The following is a 21,515-nucleotide window of genomic DNA, read 5'->3' on the forward strand; positions in this document are numbered from 1 at the left end:
GCAACCAAGACTGTAGTAGTAGGCTGGGCATTACCATGATTTTCTTGGGAATGTATACCGCTAGTTGTATGGAAGGTAAAGACCTTCAACCCATCCCCACTGACTGACAGACACGAGAAACAAGAGGCAGCTGTTTATGGTTACATCACATAGGAAAACTATATCTATATATATATATATATATATATATATATAGAGAGAGAGAGAGAGAGAGAGAGAGAGATAAATAGATATCAGTAAGTTCGAAAGATGTGCAAATCCAATGAACGATGGATGGACTAGGGGCCATTAGGTATAATTATGGGTTAGGCAGGACACCTGGTGACAATATATCTGGTCTAGACCGTAGTCTTGTGAAATGAGCACCAGTACATAATGTCCAACAACAGGATGTTTTGTTTCCCACTCTGTTTCGAGGTAGGACAAGACCACTAAGTTAATGGACATGATGATTGGCATTTTCATTGGGTCCACAACTTCAGCTCACCAATGTGAAACAGGGGATAAACCGTCTCTCTACCCACAAGGCATTGTCAGATCTAGCATCGATACCAACATTAATCTCCAGGAGGGTGTTTCTCCTTAGATGTTCCCCATCCAGTCATTATTTGATCCACCACTGATGCAGAAGCTGTTTATCTCCATCAAGATACAAATCGAATGATCCATGTAACTAAAAAGACCCAAAACTTGGCCGGGGGGGGGGGGGGCGGGCCGATATGCAGCAGGTGCAGTGTTGATGTGACTGAGGAGAAGCCGGTCTCTAATTATGTTATGTAAAAAAGACTTTGCAAAAACGTTCTCATCAGAATCTACTCACTGCAGAAAACCGACCTCGAGAACTCTACAATCCAGTTTTAATGTATAGGATCAAACGTAAATTACCATATGTTCTAATTGATATGGCTCTAATCGACCTTCCGATATTTGTAAATGATATTCGATAGTATCCTTTTTGTGCCATATAGTACTTGACACTGTAAAGTCAAGTTCACTTGGTGCCTCTTATATGTGTCCTCTTAGATCGTAAACTTGTATTAATCGAACATATGTTTCCCACTGGAAATGTGGCTTATATATATATATATATATATATATATATATATATATATATATATATATATATATATATATATTGCACGTGCAAATCAAAACAGGATCTACAAAACAAATATACGAAACAGTGACTATCAGTGATATTGACCTAAGAGAAATTCCACTTAGAGAGATAAATAAGCATTCATGAAAAACGTTATGTCTGGAAGTAACACTAACTGTCAACAATATACCATTTTTTACAGGTGTATGGGTAGAAATAAGAAGGAATTATGACCGATATCAAGTGGTAATGCAGTGTAGATCGTATCACTGCGAGAACTTAAAGTAAATACCTCTCAGTATACACGTGGGCCTTTTGCAGTGCATTCTTTTTATCTTTATGTCCTTTATGTTTACAATTAATTGAATTCATTTATCTGGCCTAAGTTATATGCGATGATTCATCTTTACATTTTTAGAACTTTGTATTGGTACTGAATAACCTTTGTTGTGATGAATCCTAATACATAATACTATCTAACAGTTTGGGGAGAACATAAACCTTTGTTGGCATTACCTGGCCACTTGTATGGTAAGTAAAACACCAGATACCCATACTCATAACCACTAACAGTGGCTTGGTGACAAACATGTAAATGTACAAGTAAGATTGTCATTGCACAGATGCTATTAGAGTGGTTTATATGATAGACAGGAAATGCAGCTATTCAAGACATAGTGGAGATTATTTCCCAACATTATGGTGATTTTATACTGTATTCAATGGTCAAATTCTAGTGACAAAACAAGTCATATGATGGGCTTCCATTTATGACAGGCTTTAATAAGGGCTTTCCACTTCACACAACCGTCGCTATATGTGACTGCATACAAGCGCCACTTGTTTCAAACTAAGGTCTTGATGCAAAAATGTTGCCTTAAAGTTTGCTGTAAACAACACAACCGCAAATGTTGACAGATGATACATGTCACATTGCCTGATGCACAGAGGCAATACAAGCATATTCTAAGCTCTCTTGGTCATACCGTCAAATGAGACAAAACCAAATCACTGAGAATGAATATATTGAAAGCGTTGCATCGGCAATCTGAAAGGAATAGAACACTAGAGGAAATGTGGTTTTTAATATAAAGCCGCATGAAAAAGTATGCAATCCCTGAGTTTCTCTTCCATTTTATATAGTTCAGAAGCAGTTAAAACCATTTAGAGTATCGCAGTTGAGGCACCATGTTGGCTCTGGCTTGAAATAATTTTCACCATTCAACATTCCACAGATCTGCACTATGTTTTGCTGGTAATAAAATTTGTCAATCGTTACCTGAATCAAACATTAATAACATGTACAGGTACCTCATTTGTATGGGAAAATATGAACGAGATTTTCTGAGCAATGCTACACAACGTTTGGGATACAGCATTACTCAAAAAAAAGCAAGTTCATATTGACCATACAGATGTGTAACCTTTATATACTTATTCTGTTTTTGTGCCTAAGGCTGAATATCAATAAAACATAATAAAGATTCACTCTAACTGAACAGATACAAAAGTAAATACACAGCCGTAGCTTGGTGTGTGTGTGTATGTATGTATATATGTATGTATGTATGTATGTATGTATGTATCTATGTGTGTGTGCGTGTGTGCGTGTGTGTGTGCGTGTGTGTGTGTGTGTGCTGGGTGAGTGTGTGTACTGAAAGAGAGACAAAGGGAGAAGAACAACTAAGAACAACAACTTATATCTCTGTAAAGGTACGATATTTGCTGTTAGAAATTATGTCTATAAACACATGATCTTGGAGGTACATAGGATATGGCTACACGTTCTGTCTTGAATTCTAGCAATGCTTGATAGCATAAATTATTCAAAAGAAAATACGTATGTGCAGATGATTTTCACATATAGATCCCAACGGATACATTCAAACGAATAAAAACTATTACTCTTAATCAGACATTGACTCACAAAAGAGATTAGATTTTTACTCAATCGTGTATTCTAAGTTTTATTAAAACTTGACCAGTAATATTACTATTCTTTCAGACATTTTGATTATGTATTCATCGCCCTGAAAATACTTTTAAGGGAATTTTTTCTTGCAGCTGGCATCACATAAACATCAGTGTTTCATAGTAATATCACACCTTAAATATACAAATTGGAGCATGTTTAGAACGCATTGAAACGAATTATATGTTTTCAAACTCTGAAGTATTTACATCGAAGGGATCTGCAGACAATTGAACAAATCCAGTTGCGAGGCAAACAGTACGAAGTCCAAACAGAGTTGAGTCTGATAAATGATCAAGTAAACTTTTATGAACAGTACACTGAAATTTAATTTATTGCAGCGCAAAGGGAAATCAATTCCTTATGCAAACACATTCAATTAACGATACCATAAACCTTTGCAATACATACAACATGTCGCAGACAAAGCCATGAAAAGATTTCACTTTGATATTATGTGCACGTGTCTGTTAAATATAAACAGGAAGTTTACTAATATTTGAGTGCAAGGTCTAGCCTAATTTACAAACATATAATGTTCTTGAATTGAAGGTTTGGTCCATATCATATCATTTATTGTGTCATAGAGTGTTATACAAGACAAGAATGTGGTAGACCACAGTATTTATTGATATCTTAAGATTACTCTGTGGACTCAGTTATGTTGTGTTCAGACATAATTGAGATAGGAATGGTTTATTTTAAATAATTTAATTACAAAGTACTCATTGCTATTTAGACAAAAACACTACTTTGATGTTTGTGTGTTTTGTGTGTCTGGACATTTATGGTAGCTTTAATAATATTTCAGTCGTATCGCTGCAATGACAGGAGTGTGGTAGTTTATAGTGATCTTTAGCACTGGGGCATCATGCCACCGACATGACGCACGATATTCTACCCAGTCACATTATCCAGACACAAGGCCGACCAGTCCTAATGCTAATGTGGTCAGCATAGGAAGATCTAACTCTGAAGGACATGATTCCCAATTTCACTCCCCAAGATCATACATCTATAAATGCTGTCTACATACATAATGGAGATCCGTTCTGATGTTCATTATTTGCATCATATTTCTATGAAATAATTGCAAACTATACATAGTATATGTGTGAATTGCACAGTTAATACCTGTGCGTCATATGAAAGCCATCAGAAACAACCAATTGTAATTACCACATGGCAAAAAGCTAATGCACTTTTTCTGTGAGTTGGATAATATCATCTATTCATGTTACAGTCGGGATAGTTTGATACTTTTATTGGCATTGTTGTTCCCAGTACGTACGCACTTTGTAACCAATATTCTTATATACTGTAAATTAAAACGTCTATTCTAAAAATAAGACAGCATGTGTGTGTTTACCTGATTATGTGTCCGTGATGTTACTGTTTTAACATAACCTGTAAACCTGCTAAGGAATACATACCATATGGGGTATTATTTTGTGACAAAAAATGAGTTAATAAATATTAATATGTTCAATTGAAGTTGAATATACAGCCTTGACATGCATTTGTTGTGCAAAATGGCATTTTTACTGACAAAAGATCTGGGAATATCGCTATAAAAACAAAAGTCATAGAATAAACAGCCTTGACCTTCATTAGCTGGTGTAAGACGGCATTTAATCTGACCACAAATCTGGGCATATAGCTAAAACAACACTGATAATAGAATAAACAGCCTTGACCTTAATTAGATAGTTTAAAATGGCATTTAATATGACAACAGATCTGGATATATGGCTATCAAAACAATTCATATAATAAACAGCATTGACCTTCATTAACCAGTGTAAAATGGCACACAATGAAGTCATAAGTAGAATGAATGAACATCAATGACCCTAGTGAGTGTGGCAATAAAATAACAAAAGATCTTCGCATATGGTGTTCAACTAAACAAGATAAAAAGCAATGCCCTTTATTAGTTGGTGTATTTGGGTATGCAGTATGACATCAAATTTTGGATTAAAAGTGTTATTCCCATATGGTTATAACTAGAATTAAAGGATCCAACCCTCTTTTGCTTGTATAGTTTGTTATTGATATAACTACATATCATTATATGGTCTACAGTGTTCCCTTCCCGTCCTAAATAGAATGAACAGTCCTAAACATCACAAACAGGCATATTATGATTTCTAATAGGAAAACATACCTAGGTCACGTTCTATGCTGATTCCTTCAAGTTATAAGCATAATGAGTTAACCTTGACTCCAAATAGCTGATGTAATTCTGTATTTAATTTCACAACATATTTAGGATACCAATTTCTAGAAGTCACAAGATGAATTTACAGGCCAATTTTGGATAATGTTTTCGTTTAGAAGTAAATGCATTTCTGCTAAAAATATTTATGTAAGAGAATAAGTCCACATCATTTTTTCCCATAGAGTCCACATAAATATTTTCAGGTAAAATTAAATAACCTATTATCGTGTACATTAATAAAATAAAGAAATAACTTTTATTCTGTATAACTACACTCAAATAAAAACTGAAACATGTTATAATTAAAACATTCAATTTTTATCTTCATACAAATGAATTTAAAAGATCTTTCCAATCATAAATAAACAATGAATGAATTAAAATCATGTTTACTTCATTATATTGATTAACAGTAATGATGAAACTAGTGCTGTTATGCTGCTTTGATGAGACGGTTTTCATGTTGGTGGAAATAACAGCACTCTTTAAAATATTTTAGAATACAACATCTACATTTCTGTAGGTAATTACGCACCGTTATTACCTAAACATATACGTTTGCCTTCAAATAGCATATCTGAAGTGGCATTTCGACCAATGCGTTGCATTTTCATTTTCAGTGACTTTGAAACTGAGTCAATTACTCAGTTAATAAACACTTCATCCCATCCATCTGCATGGATCCCTAAACCTCTGCAATTGGCATTACATTTACCACTGCTTCTAACTCAGATGCTTTGACTGCCGTACCATTAGCATCTTTGAAGATAGTCTTATGATACAATATTAGAAATGGTGCATGCAAAAAATTGGTTATAATATGACCACTTAAATGTTGAATATTGGACAGTTCTGAATAGATGCATTATTGTAAAAGAATTGGACCTGGTTTAAACAATATAATAAGAAAAACAAAGTCAGGATCTATGCTGTTCACAGTTTTGTGAGCAATATATAACAGCAAATATATTATTCTTATCAAGGTGAAGAGAAGTGCCAAAATTAAAACATCAGATGCAATCGTAAACTTTGGTAAATATATATATCAAAACCACAGGTTTGTTTTTCCAAAACTTTGAAAAACTGTTCCCATTTGAACACAAACAACTAGTACAATTCCCACAAATCATAATGTTAATCAGTATTTTGCAAAATTTACTTTAATTCTGTGGTAAGATTGACACAACACATTTATATTACATGCATGATGTATCCAACAGTAAATTTGAATATGATAAAAAACAACATGATGTATAACTCATATTGCGGGAAACATTTGCTAGCAGATGCCTCTTATCCTAACCCAGCCTACTTATATCTTCCCATTTGCATCCAAAATTAGCTGTGTTTCATCAGAAAAAAATATGCTTAGACTTTCCGATTAAATCATACTATTATATATCATTTACAGGCTTGCTCTTAAAACTTTCATTTGAAATTGTTGTAATTATGGTAATTATTTTCAGCAAATCAATAACCCTTGTTCACGTCGAAAGAGTACTTAATATTCCACTACATATAATGAGATTTTGCAGCTTGTAAGTAGGTCATATGTACTTAGGACATTCGATTTAAGAATCCAGATCGTACATGCTAAATATTCCAATTATATAGGTTATCCGACTCATCACCTGCACATGACCTCACCTTTATTTATATTTTTCTGTAACACTTTAAATCCTATGCGTAATGTTGATTTCTGTTATTATGCTTTTGTTTTAAAATGTAATTATAATTCCCACCTCATCTGTTGCCTTCTCGGTGTTAGCTTCAAGGAACCCATCTCAGTATAATTCAAGCACATTAATGAGTGTCCCTGTATATTTCACTAACTTTTAAACTGAACCAACAGCCAATAATGAGTAGGTATCATTACTATAGTTTCCTCTACTATGAATGGTCATTTGTTATTAATTACATGTTTGAAGACTCATGCACATACATGAATTGTTCATATTGCAAACGCGGTTTTTCATGAAAATTTAATTTAAACATTACCTAATGTTTTGGGTATATCATTGTTCATCAAAACATGAAAGGAGCGCATTAAATCTGGTTTTGGCGTGCATAAAGGTCAACGTCGAAATAGAATTTAACCATTACCTAATGTTTTTAGGAAGCTTTAGGACAAACGGTACTAGTGGTATGGAAAAATGGGAACCAGCCTGGAAATGGGTGAACCTAAAATAGAATATATATGGGTTAGGCTGACCATGATTGGTTAATAATGTAAGTTATGTTATAGGAAAAGGAATCTTTAGAGAGCTTATCTTAGTTGTAAGTGTAAAAAGTAGAGACATTGTTTTATTGATGGAATTTCAGTCCTTTAACAGTCTTGAGTTTGGAGTACTCATTACTAAAATTAGTACCTGACCCTTTGCAGCGGAATTGAAAGCACATGTTTTAAACACATGCAGATCCAGAAAATGCAGCGGACAATATCCTTTCCTCTACACAGAAGCTGACGTCCAGGATTCATCTATACTGATAAATATAGGTTTGATCATGATCACTCAAAATTTTTAAGTTATTGAATTTTTAATATCATGGTGTTTGCATATGTTTACTATAGGAACTGAATTAGTACCGTGAGTCCTATAGTCAGCCATAGCAATATACAGTGTCTCCACATATGCAAGTGCAATCTACTTTGCTATAAATGCAATCACATGGTTCTATTTGTGGATAACAAGCAAACTTAATACATTTTGTAAACCACAGAGTGACTTTAGGTTGGATATTAAATGCGTATTCAGATATCTCAACTGTTGTGTAGATTTGACCATGTTTGGTGGAGTGTTTAGCACTTTGGTATATATCTAAGTGATGCATATATAAAATTGATACAATTTAAAAATGTGTAGAGTAATTACAGTAAGAATATGAAATTTCATTGTTGTGTTTTGAAACATAATGCTTCAGATATGATCACAGTGTTCGTTTCCTCCATGCTTAATGGTAAAGACCTCTCATGACTTTGTATTCCTCTACGTTCTTTCAGTGAATACTTGAAAGTTCATATTTTGCATTTTAATGGACTTATGTCTACCTTACTTTAGTTTTAAATTATATATCTTGGGGGATGTTAGGTAATTTTTGTCATTTAGATCTCTTTCTCTGTAACAATACATGTACATATAGATGGTCACCTTGACCTTTTACTCATTAATTACATAATATGACAAGGCTGATACTATATTTCAGCATTTAATTGAAGAGCGATAAATGATGATATTAAAAACGATGATTCTTATAAGACAGCTTTATTTTAATATTTTTTACTTTCTTAAATAAAGCTCAAATATTTAAATGTTGCCTGAAATGCATCATTGGTCTTTACGTGAAGATGAACTTGCAATATAATGTAATATTCACAAATGTAATCTTTGATAAGCAGGACTATGCACATTGCTTACTTATGAATTGAACTACTATTCCAATGGCTGTCAAGAAAATCAAGGGTGAATATAGGACACACGGTAATAATGGTATGGAAAAATGGGAACCAGCCTGGAAATGGGTGAACCTAAAATAGAGTATATATGGGTTAGGCTGACCAAGATTGGTTACTAATGTAAGTTATTTTGTAGTAAAAAGAATCTTTAAAGAGCTTATCCTAGTTGTAAGTGAAAAAATATGACACTGTATTATTGATGGAATTTCAGTCCTTTAACCGTCTTGAGTTTGGAACACTCATTACTAATATAAGCACCTGACTCTTTGGTGCGGAATTGAAAGCACATGATTCAAACACATGCAGGTTCAGAAAATACCGCGGCTCATGTCCTTTAATCTAAACAGAAGCTGACATCCAGGATTCATCTATACTGATAAATATAGGTTTGATCATAATCACTCAAACTTTTTTATGTTATTGAATTTTTAATATCATGGTGTTTGCATAGGTTTACTAAAGGAACTGAATTAGTACCGTGAGTCCTATAGACGGTACGGTCACCAAGGGATTTGGCTTTTTCCGATTAGAGTTGCAGTGCCTCTATCTGGAAGAAGCTGTTTCCTTGGGACAGTTTTCCTTGAGGCATTTCTTTTTCTTGGTGTGTATACTGGCTGTAGCAAGACCACTCTACTCCTTTTTATGTCTTTTGGGGAGAACGTTTTTGGCAACATGGGCATAAAGATCCTTATGTTAAGAGGGAACGAATGATCATACCACGTGTGTAACCAGTACCCCCAAGTTTCAAAATGTTTTGGTTTGTTTGCTTTGTTTTGTTGTTTTGGGGTGTTTTGGTAAGTTTGTTTTCTTCTTTGAGTATCGATTTTTGAATATCCCTGTTGTGGTAAGATCATGTTATGTTTACATAAAAGCGTTTACTTTGATGATGGACGTGTATGATGCCTTGAAATCAATGACTTATTCTCAAAGTAAACCGTCGTAAGACTTTCATGAGAGTGCATTCGAACAAATGTGCAGGAACTTGTGCATTGTTTCGCCACTGATGCAGTAGAGCGCACGAGGTACATATATCTTCTTGAAGATGATTTGAAATTTATATCACAATATTTGCAATATATTTTTGTAAGTTGCAGGTAACTCTTCGTTTTAAACCGGTTAAATCTCGTGTGCATTAAATCAAAGACCTTCAAGACATTTAGGTTTCATTTCATTTATAATTCTCGACCTTGCCCACAGGACAAGCAAAGGAATGATATTTGTAAATGCAAACATTTCGAATCATTTTTCATAAGATACTGTATAGTTTTGATTACCACCAAAAATAATTGCAATGTTAATGTATGTCACATTTTTATTATAAATGCATAACTTCTGTGAAAAAATGTGCCCCTGCCCTCCCACCCCTACTGTACTCAATTTCCATTTCATAGGTATGATTGTACAGAATTCGTTATAGCGCCTTCGTATTTTACCATCGATAACAGGATAATTTTATAACACTCGACTTTGCTTCTTTGTATTTTACCATCTCCATCGGTATGATTTTAAACCACTTTCCGTGGCTTTGTATTTTGCCACCCACAACAGCATTTTTTATGAGGTCTACATACTTTATCATCCACAACGGCAGTGCTACGACAGAAACCTACCAGTCATGAACGGCATAACTTGTCGGGAGATTCTATTCCCGACCTCGGAATGTGCAAGAGTAACATGATCTCCTATCTAAGGCCAGTGGTTTTGCCTTATTTCCGGTTTCCTTCACAAAAAATAGAAAATACTCCAACATCTGAGGCATCGAGAATGCATAATATAAGTTGTTGGGAAATCAATATAAAACAAATAAAGAATAAATCTGTACCCTATAGATTTGTTGTACCCATATCACACAATTTAAATTTTAGGTTGAAAACCTGAAACTTAAAGCAAAACCTTAATTTAACTAACGTATTTGCCTAATGAACTCAGCAAAATATACGAATTTGAGTCCCCAACATATATAAATGAGGGTATGTTAGGACCGTTCTACCATATCAGAGACCAGTCTAGGTGTGTACATAATAGATCTGTATATGTATGTCTGAACAGTCTAGTTCTTTAGTATCTAGGTGTCAATACATCAGTCGACCAGAATAATATACCATTCACAGTAGACACTTTGACCAGTAACATCTGCAGATAAATTAGTTAAGTTTAAAAGTAACATACATAATAGACATGGTTTGCACAATTAAATAGACTTGCAAATATAGTAATGTAGCCAATACCATAGTATGTTTTATTAGCAATGACAAAACTAAAACAAAACTAGTGTCTCGCGATATACAGTTACAATATAGGAATAATAAATACAAATTCATAATTAAACAGCGACCTCCCGCAAACGAGCAGGGACCTCTAACCACTAAGCCACCGGAGCGGTTTTTATTATCACTTGTAATGTATCGCATATAGTATTGTACAGCCACTTATTCTCACTCTTTATCTCTCTCACATCGCCATCATCAACATCATCATCAGTAAGTCAATGGTATAAAGTTTCAGCCATTCTCATTTCCGTTTTTGTTTCTATCAACAACATTATAAGTAGGACATCTCTCGTACCAGTATCATGTTTTCTCCATCATCATTCTGTTTCTTCTGTTATTGAAAATTCTTAGCACAAACACAAGATATATCCAGTAGCAGCCTCCGTAAAGGCTGTCAAATGCATTTCTAAATCTACCGGGTCTACCATCCATCTTCGTTGGTATCCTGTTGAATGCATATGCGTAGCATTTTTAATCTTCTTGCGATTCTGAAGCGTGAAACAACGCGAGGGTTTAAACTTGCACTCCTTGAGAGAACCTATTATACAGATAAGGTGATTTGGTGTTGACACATATGTACTCGCATCTTCTTGACAAAACGACAGACTATTGTTGTACAGCATAAAGACAATTATGCATATTGAGTCTCTATTTTCCGTTACCCTACCATAGTACATTGTAGGATATGGATGAACCATCCACCTTTTTATCCTTTTACAATTGTATCATCTAATTCGCAATGCTAGTTGCTTAAGAAAGGGTAACCGAGAAAAAAATTTAATTTGTAAATAAATTGCTACGTCAAATATATTAAACATCTATAAGAGAACTGCAGCTTACATGTACAGATTCAAAATTGGATATTTTCAAATATCCAATGCAGACCTTCCTTACCCGACCTCCCATCCCACTCCACATATTCACAGGTACTAGAAGCTTCCATATCTAGTGTGAGATATAGGAGATAGACGTCATATGAAACAGTTATGTAGTATATTATTCTCATACCAATTCAAGAACGGCCCTATAACAACTTATCCGTAGTTTATGACCCGCTCTTAATGAGCTTCCTTGTCCGAATCGATATGGAGATAAACAGAAACGACACTTTATAAGAGGAGGACATTATAAACGTAGGACTCAATACAAATGTCCAGCTAAAAAGGGAAGAATAGAACTTTACACAGCAGACTGTGTCATGCCTATATAATGAATTCATTAAGCATGTACTAAGTATACTTAGATGCCCTAACATAGCTTGCGAATGAACGTGTCAAGACAAATTATCTTCTCTTTCTCTATCTCTCTCTCACTCTCTCTCTCTCTTTATATATTATATATATATATATATATATATATATATATATATATATATATATATATATATATGGCGTATTAAGGCACATATTATAATATTATAATCTTAGTTAAATAAGAGGAATGTATCTTCCACTTCACTTTGCAATTTATAAGTTAGTATTTTGAATTCCATAACTAGGACTAAGAGGTGTCAAAATATGAAATAACGGGCAAGGGACGCAAACACCTTTTCAGTCTCTGAAACAGGTGGGAATTGTGAAAAAGGTCAAAGTAGACTATTTCAAAAAATGTCATAATATATACCCCAATGATGTGGAAGTACACAACGAAAAGAGCGAGAGAAGAATACATGCATGCTTGCATATGTACGTACCTACGGACGTACGTACCTACATACATGCATATACATACATGCATACATATATACATACATACAGACATACATACATACATGCATACATACATACATACATACATACATACATACATACATACATACATACATACATACATATATACATACATACATGTTATATGGGTGCGGTTGTAGAAGAAAATGACCATTTGTTGTACTTATATGGGTACATTTAATGGAAAGTTTCTGGTTGCTTCAAAAGCTCCAGCTCGTTGGATCTTTACATTGGTGGTTTCAGTCTCTGAGTCTATTGAATCAACGAAAATTGGAGTACGATGAAAAATGAAAGGACTTCTCAATGTTTGCATATTCTTACGTGATCAATTGCAATGCAGACAAATGCCAAGTATGTAGATAAAGGAGTATTATAGCCTGGAAATAGATTGCACTCAAGAAGCATATGAACTTATGATTTGATTGTTATATAGCTAAAGCCTGCCTAAGTAAATAAACTTTTCAAGTATAGTCAAGACAACAATGCAAGTAAATACACTTGTATATCATTAAGCCTTGAGGAAGCCCAAAAGTTGTTTGCCTGAGATTTAGAAACGTCATGTATGTACATTCAAACTTTCAGTCGACATGGATTTAAAGGAATGCGAGGGAATATTGCTTTTTTTGCCTCGATATAACATTGAACCTATTAACTGTTGTCGTGTATGGTTCTTCATATTGGGAGAGGGTTACTAAGTTAAATTTTGTTCAAGTTTGAAACTGGATTTTCTAACTAGACTTCTTTATTTTAAATCGTGTAACAGCAATTGAACAAATAATACAAAACATATATAAAAATTGAATAGGTCATATACATTTGAATATAAGTGTGAATATTACATTTCATATGTCTATCTGAAGTAATGTTATTATAATCTTGCTAGGATTTACATTTTTATAATGACTATGTCATCCAAACGCTAGTCAATGTGTCCCTGGATTGAGAAACTGCTTTAATATATTGTACAATTAGGGGATCTATGTATGGCTATGATAAAATATGCATATACAATTCGTTTTTCACTAGTGTGCAACAATAGTTCCGGAATCGTCGTTTAGACATATAGACTTAGAGAGAGATGGACAGAATCAAAGCAGTATGTCCTTTTCTGTGGTCAGTCAGGGTATAATTAGGTAATTGCTATGAAAATAGAAATATGTAACCATATAAAATGAATTTTAGCAGATTTTGGACTTTAAAGATAATTTTGCATTTGGAACTACCATATTATGCAAGGCAAGAGTGTTTGCTTTTACCGTATCCATCCTTTCCTACTCTTCTTGATGTGTGTGTTTGCTTTGCAGAAAATTAAAGAACATGATTATTCTTCTTTAATGTGCACCTTCTACAACTTAACATTGTCGAACTGGCATTGCACATATTTTGTACTGTGTTAACTCTTTGAAAGGATCTTTCCTAACTAGTACTCAAACACGAATAAGAAATAATTGTACTGATACATTTTACTGCTAATGGGTTGAAAGAAAAGACATACAGAATATTTTAGAGAGCGATGCGAAACATGCATTACTTTGCATTGTAATTTTGTAACATAGATGAGTCAATCCACCGGCTGGAATTTTCATTATTACATTGGGAAAATTTAGCTATAGCACCAAGTTTTGTTGCTAAAGTAGTTGATTTAAGAGATATGCCCCAAGAGTTATTTTTGTTCTACTTTACATTACAAATTCGGAAAAAAGAAGATGCCATTTTGTGTCTCAGGGGGTACGTCCAGAGAGAAAGAGAGGGAGAAAATGAAACAGGGTCTGTGTTTATGTGTGTGTTTGAGAGTTTGTTCATGCTGAGGGCAATGGCTGCAATTTGGGCCAGTTTTAGCAGCAAATTCTACAGGTATGGTTAATAGTTTCAAAAGTCCTACATAAGGCAGGCATTGAGTAAGAACAGAAACAAAGACCAATCTATTTGAATTTCGAATAAACTATATATAGAATTAAAGGTGTATAACTCAATATTTTCCAACTTATTATGTAGCAGCAAAGTCTCCGGCCGGGAACTGCGCTATTGAACCCATCATTTCGCAATAATTTCGAAGTAATGATCCAGTTATGCGTCCATGGGAGAAGAGGGAGAAACGATAGTCTCTAGGACCAATGCAGATAGCACATATTATTTGTATTTGCGGCCTAAATAAGCATAATATGTTTTAATATGGATTAATGTATACACGGATAGCGTGCTTTTTTATGTGTATTAAAACAAATAAAGGATAAATAAACATATAGGAAATTAGAAAACTTTCAAAACTAAACCTATTTATTTAGTTGTAATTGCTATTTATTTGACCTATACTTTGCTCCTGCAATATTACGTATTAATACGTATACAGCAGATTGATGAAGCATTGTATTAATGGTGTATTCATTTCACGAATACATAAATTATAAAGGCAAGCATTGCATTCCTAACTTTGATTGATTTAATAAATCTTTCTAAAGTACTCTACATCATATCCAGGCACCACAGACTTTCAAACGATGATACAGATTACAGCGGTAAAAATGGTGTGATAGTATTAGGTACACGATAAAAAGGATAAGGCCAAGGCATCTTATGATTATCTATCTAGCTGGCTAACTATCTAACCGATTCACTCACCGACCATCCAGGTAGATGGCATAAGCTTATTCTTACACAAGAGATATCAACAGTCTCCCATATTTCGCCACACAAAACACAACCTCCATCGGATATTAGAGAATTGACCAATTCTCATGTCAATGAAACATTACCTTTTGAATGTACACCACATAGTTTATCAGATATTCAGATCTAGCGTCCATTCTCTAGCTTTATGTCACTGTATAACATATAGAACCGCTCCAGAATATATTATAATTATGAACAACCCTCGTTTTTAAAATTGAAATACCAATTATGTTACTATAGCTAACCTAGATGAATATTCTTTCCTCAGATAAAAACAGAAGAACAAAAGTAAACAGAGCACATGCATTTTTTTCGTCTAACCCTCAAGCCTTATGCAGGTAACAGATAAAAAAAATCGAATAATTTATAGGTGGTGACAAATAGCCTGATTATTTAAACGTGACACTCAAATGTTTGCTCCGTTGCAAACAAACGCAAATATCGATTGAACTAACAAGCTTTCGCTAGACTCGTATTGTGCGAAGAAGGAGGATTGGAGATAATGGCACAGATGGTGCCTCACAGATGGGACAGTGAACAAGCTCAATGATAGATCAAAAGCGTAGATACACCAAGGTAAGTATTATGTATATGTTTTAAAATACAAGCTATTTACAAATATATGTTTTTTATATTTCTCCATTACATTTAGACCTTATCCCTAAATAAATTGTCCTATTTGATTATTACGTTGGACCAGACGGCTGTCAGGGTTTTTAAAAAAGTCACTTGCCCGACTACCGTGATAAGCTCAGATTTGCAAACAAAAAGAAAGCGGACACATCCACAAAATTAAGAGCGGGATTATATATATATATATATATAGAGAGAGAGAGAGAGAGAGAGAGAGAGAGAGAGTTAATTTTAGCTCTCGGGATATGATTATGAGGTGAGATACACAGGAAACAAGTTTCAATAAATATAATTGGATTTGCTTAAAAATATACCATATTGTGTCTTATTGTTTTATTCATATTGGGATATTTACGCTTGGTTCAAACTAACACTTTCCAAGGGTAAATTACATTTTCAGTCAGCTTCTCCGGGGCCCACTGACTCTTATAAAGTCAATCCGTAATTGTGTAGTCATTAGACAGGTTGCTTGTTGTATGCTTATCGATTAATTGATAGCTTAGCTATCCCATGGATGTGTCCTAACTGCATATATGTATATATGAAAGTTACAGTGATAAAGTGATAATTTCTGCGATTAAGTTACGTACTGAACCAATCTAAACAAGAACTTACGTTTAACAAACAAAATGTATGCTTCCCAAGCTTCAGAAAATAGTGATTAATTATTCTTGGAGACACAAAGCGTATCATCTCCATTATAAGCGCACATTGCTTGAAAATGAGATGTTCTGAATTTGAAAATGAGGTCATCTTCTGTACGGCCTTTATAGTTCATAATGTAAAGTATTATTTATGTGATAATTTGACATGTTAATTCAATAATGCTTGTTATGTGATGTATTCATGTCTTTTGCGTCCGCTCGTGTGTTCGAATCTATTATCCATTTAAGTACAAACCCAAATAACAAGAAGGTTTACTTACATCAGGCTTATGCTGGTTGGTGTAATGCATGCATTCCAAACTTGCATGTGTTTTTAATCCACGTGACTAACAACGTCTGGATTAGATACGTCAACATTGTTATCTACTCTGCTTTGTTTAAGTTGGTACGGCGGTAAACCTGGTATTGATTATTTCAATTGATCTCGCTTAGCAAATTATGCAGAGTGATTTTCATAACTAGCCGTGATGTCAAAGATACAAATAAATTATTCATTATTCATGAAGAATGAGTGAGTGATCGCTCACATCGTTTCAAATTTCAGAGAATTAAGTGTTAGGATTGAATTCCATCATAGCCAGAGGAACAACGATGGTGTGAGATTAGATTTCCCTCACCCCAAATCTTTTACTATGGAATACTGGGGCTTTTGCGCATATCAGCAAGTTTCATTAAATTATATGCGCAGTGTTCACAGCTATAGCTCTACTAAAGAAATTTAACACTGATCAAGCTAATGCGGATGCCACCAGTAAAGTTTGTGTCAGAATGTCTTGCATTTTTATAGAAGAAAGAAAAGACACAAATGCCACATCAGGAGCGTGCAATGGCGAATATTGACAAAAAATAATGATTACTACGATTTAGTAAATTGGTGCTTAGGATTTACCACCATATTAAATAAGTCTCTTACAAATATGTGCATTGCTCTTAATGGGCATCAATCTCTAATGCAAAGATTGTGAAGACCGCCACACAACCTTCATATACTGAACTGGGCTTTTTCCTGTATAATAATAATAATAATAGTGAGAACTTTGTATAGCGCCTAATCTTTAGAAGCTCTGAGTGCTTTACAGCATTAGACAACACCTATAAGATAAAAAACATATAATGATACGATTACAAAACCAAACACCATGAAATTAGAAAACATTTTTAAACAAACATGCTGAGAATATTTAAGGTAGGAAACATAATTAGGTCGTTAAGTTTGTTCTTGCAGTCGACATAAGTGAGTTTCGAGAGCCCTCTTGAATGTGATCACTGTGTCTTTTGCCTAAGTTTAGTGGGCAATTGATTCCATGAGTATACGATTGTCAGAATAGGAGAGTAAGTATCGTAAGTATTTCCTGGTGTGTACACATGGGTGAGGTCGGATACGTATGTTGGACTAGAGTCCGACTGTGAAAAGTAGCACAGAGAACAAATTTTGTTTTTGATTCTGGATCGAATGGATATCCAGTGTAGGGTACAGAGCAGCGAGGAGGTGTGCTCTCATCGTGGTACTCTACGTATGATCCGAGCAGCTGTGTTTTGAACTTTTGAAGTTTCTGGAACAGATATTGAGATGAACCAGACTGGATTGAGTTACAATAGTCCAGTCTTGAAAGTACTAATGAATACACAAGTGTTTTAGTGGCATCAACTGAAGGATATTTGCGAATTTAGCTGATGCGTCTCAGCTCAAGATATGCTGCCTTGCATATGTTCATGACATGATGGTGCAATGTGAAAGTACTGTCCAGAGTAACACCTAGGTTTCGTACTGATTGTGTAAATTTAATGTTGGTGTTTCTGGTATTTATTCTTTAAGGTAAAGGATGTGAATGAGAATGTCTTTGTGTTGTGATCAGAATGGCCTCAGTTTTATCATCATTCATGTGCAGCTTGTTACATGTCATCCATGATTTCACATCAGAAATGCACAACTACTACACCTTGGATGGTAGTATCAACTTCAGTTGGCTGGCTAGATATGTATATTTGGGTGTCATCAGCGTACAATTGGTGAGATACTGGATGATGATCGATGACACTTGAGAGCGACTGAGTGTACAGAATGAAGAGCACAGGTCCAAGAACAGACCCCTGTGGAACACCACAACATAGATCAACTGGGCTGGAGTGTATTCCATTTGCAGATACAATTTGTGTCCTGTTGACCAAGTAGGACTTGAACCACAGTATGGCTGTATCATGAAAGCCAAATACATGCTGGAGACGATGAAGTAATATATCATGGTCTATTGTGTCAAATGCTGCAGACAAATCAATCAGGGTGAGGACTAGAATCTTTCCGCTATCCAACGCAGAGAGAATGCCATTAAGTACTTTTAGAAGAGTAGTTTCAGTGCTGTGGCAAGGGCGATATGCAGCTTGTACATTGCTAAAAAGACTGTTTGAATTCAGATGACATACAAGCTGGGATAGAACAACCTTTTCTAAGATGTTTGATATGAATGGGAGATTAGAAACTGGGCGGTAGTTTTTCAAATCGTTATGGTCTAGTGTTGGTTTCTTTAGCAGAGGTTTTACAATAGCAGTTTTGAAAAATGATGGGAATTCCCCTGATAAGAGAGAGGTATTAATAACATCAGTTAGTGAAGGCAATACTGGGTCTAAGCACTCAAGCAGCAGTGTTGTTGGAATTGGATCAAGTTCACATGACTTTCATCAGGATTGTACGTACGGAATCCATAGAGACAGGTTCAAATGCTGCTAATGGTTGCCGCTCAAATTCTGTATCCCAACTGTATGGTGACGACGAGTCAATTGAAATTGTGGTGTCAAGCTGATCTCTAACTGTTTGTACTTTGTCACGGAAGAAATTTGCAAACATGTCCGGAAGGTCGACTGGAGAGAAAATAGTTGGAAGTGGTTTAGATTTGTTCCTTGACATTAGCTCGTTAGTAATCTCGAAGAGTTCTTTGCAGCTGGAACTTTCCATGTTCTTATTAGTATAGTAGTCTGATTTTGCTGTATGGACTATATTTGTGCCATTGTTCTTAGCGGCGTCATAGATTTGCTTATGAATAGTGAGTCTGGTGGAAAGCCAAAGCCTCTCAACTTTACGGCTGTCTCTTTTAGCAATGTGAAGCTGGTCCCTAACACTGCTATGCCATGGAGAACACTTTTGAATTGATACTCTGCACTTGGTAGCTCGGGCATGTTTGTCAAGCAATGAAGGCAGGCAGTTGGCGAGTTGTTCTGTGGTAGGGGGTAAGCAAGTTGTTAGGTTAGCTTGGATGTCGTGCATTAGTTTGGTTCTATTTATCATACGGAGGTTTTTCTTAGTAGCAGATAAAGGTGGAGGGTTAGGGACTAATACGTCAAGATGGCATATAATGCAGAGGTGATCTGATGCAAGGTCATGGGATACCCGGGAGGACCGTAGATTGCTATCATCAGGTCTATGAAGAATCCAGTCTAAAATGTGACAATGTTAATGGGTCGGTTGGTTAATTGACTGTTTGAGGTTGAAAACATTAATGGAATCTATGAGTTTTGATGTATTTGGGTTTCCGAGACAGTCAAAGTGAAAGTTGAAATCTCCAAGAATAATCAGGTTGCCACCAACCGAATTTCCATAGACCAGGAGACTCGGAAACTGCTCCAAAAAGAGAGTCAGCCAGCTTGTTTTTCTGCTATAGAGGAAGGCGGTATAGGAAGCATTGCTTTATTTCTCATTGTATATATACATTTATAGTAGTTTTGCATTGTAAGTGAAGAATTATCTTCCATCATGTGAATCTATATTTAGGGTTTTTGTATCTTTCAATTATCAAATTGTCTTAAACTGTGTTAGTTCTTTATGATGGACTTTCGGATAAATTCTACATAGTCAAGTGAATCACTGTCAACACCGAGCACTGATATATTCCTGGTGCTACGAGTATATCTACTGTTCATAAGTTACCATAAAAAGACTTATTTAGATTTAGTATAGCGAATGATCGTGTAGTACATTGTTTCACATCACAATGGTATAACAATTTCCCCACACAAACAGTGAATTATTATTTCTAGTGGAAAACTAATCGCAAAATGTTTTCACGAATAATTAAGCCTTGGCTTCAGTTTCAATATCATTCCTTGAGTTACAAGAAATGGTCTACTTTTGATATATTTTCTTCTTGTTTTACGGCCAAAAGTTCCCAAAAAGAGAAATAAATATGTAATTGTAATCAAAGGAATAATGTCAGCTACATAATTTAATTTGATTTGTGGTTACTTAATAAATGCATTGTTCTGAGCCAGAGATACGTTTTTGGGGTCCGTGGGTGGGGAGGAATAGAGCGTCCGCAGGACCAATGAAAGTTGAATATATTCTTTATCATGTCCAGAAGTATATGAGTACATTTGTTATAGAAGACACCCATGCCTGACTAAAACAATGGTCTGTCAGTAAACGTGCTACAACACAAGAGGATATCATAGTATCTAAAATAAATCTATCAATTTCGAATCGGATTTTTAATACGTTTGTTGTTGTCTCCCATAACATATGACTTCTAATCCAAGTGTATCAGGTATGATTAAATATGCGTGGATCTCAATCGTTCTCAGTCAATGACCGAGGGGGTTATGTAAATGGAGGGAGGGTAGGTGAGCTTGGAGGTTATTGGCAGTTTATATTATGCCACTCGGCAGGACCTAGGAGTGCCAGGACTGTATATCGTATGTGCTTGCACATCATCGATTTCACTGATATGAGGATATGTTAAGGAGTGAATGTAGAACTTCAGAAAATGAAAATCGTTCAGAGAAAAGGTGTATCATGAGGATTACCTTTGAGAAA

At 34.9% G+C, this 21,515-nt stretch overlaps 1 protein-coding gene across 1 annotated transcript in view; it reads left to right on the plus strand.

The window, feature by feature from the left end:
* The first annotated feature begins 15,853 nt into the window (after window positions 1-15,853).
* LOC149798492 (uncharacterized) overlaps window positions 15,854-21,515 on the plus strand; it is a 28,268-nt gene continuing 22,606 nt past the window's right edge. The window contains exon 1 of the mRNA XM_089963692.1: window positions 15,854-15,992. The gene's annotated coding sequence lies outside the window, so the exon portion shown is untranslated. The remainder of the gene's footprint in view (window positions 15,993-21,515) is intronic.

The sequence above is a fragment of the Sinohyriopsis cumingii genome, chromosome 6, assembly GCF_028554795.1.
Source record: "Sinohyriopsis cumingii isolate HCF-2022 chromosome 6, ASM2855479v2, whole genome shotgun sequence".
Lineage (NCBI taxonomy): Eukaryota > Metazoa > Mollusca > Bivalvia > Unionida > Unionidae > Sinohyriopsis > Sinohyriopsis cumingii.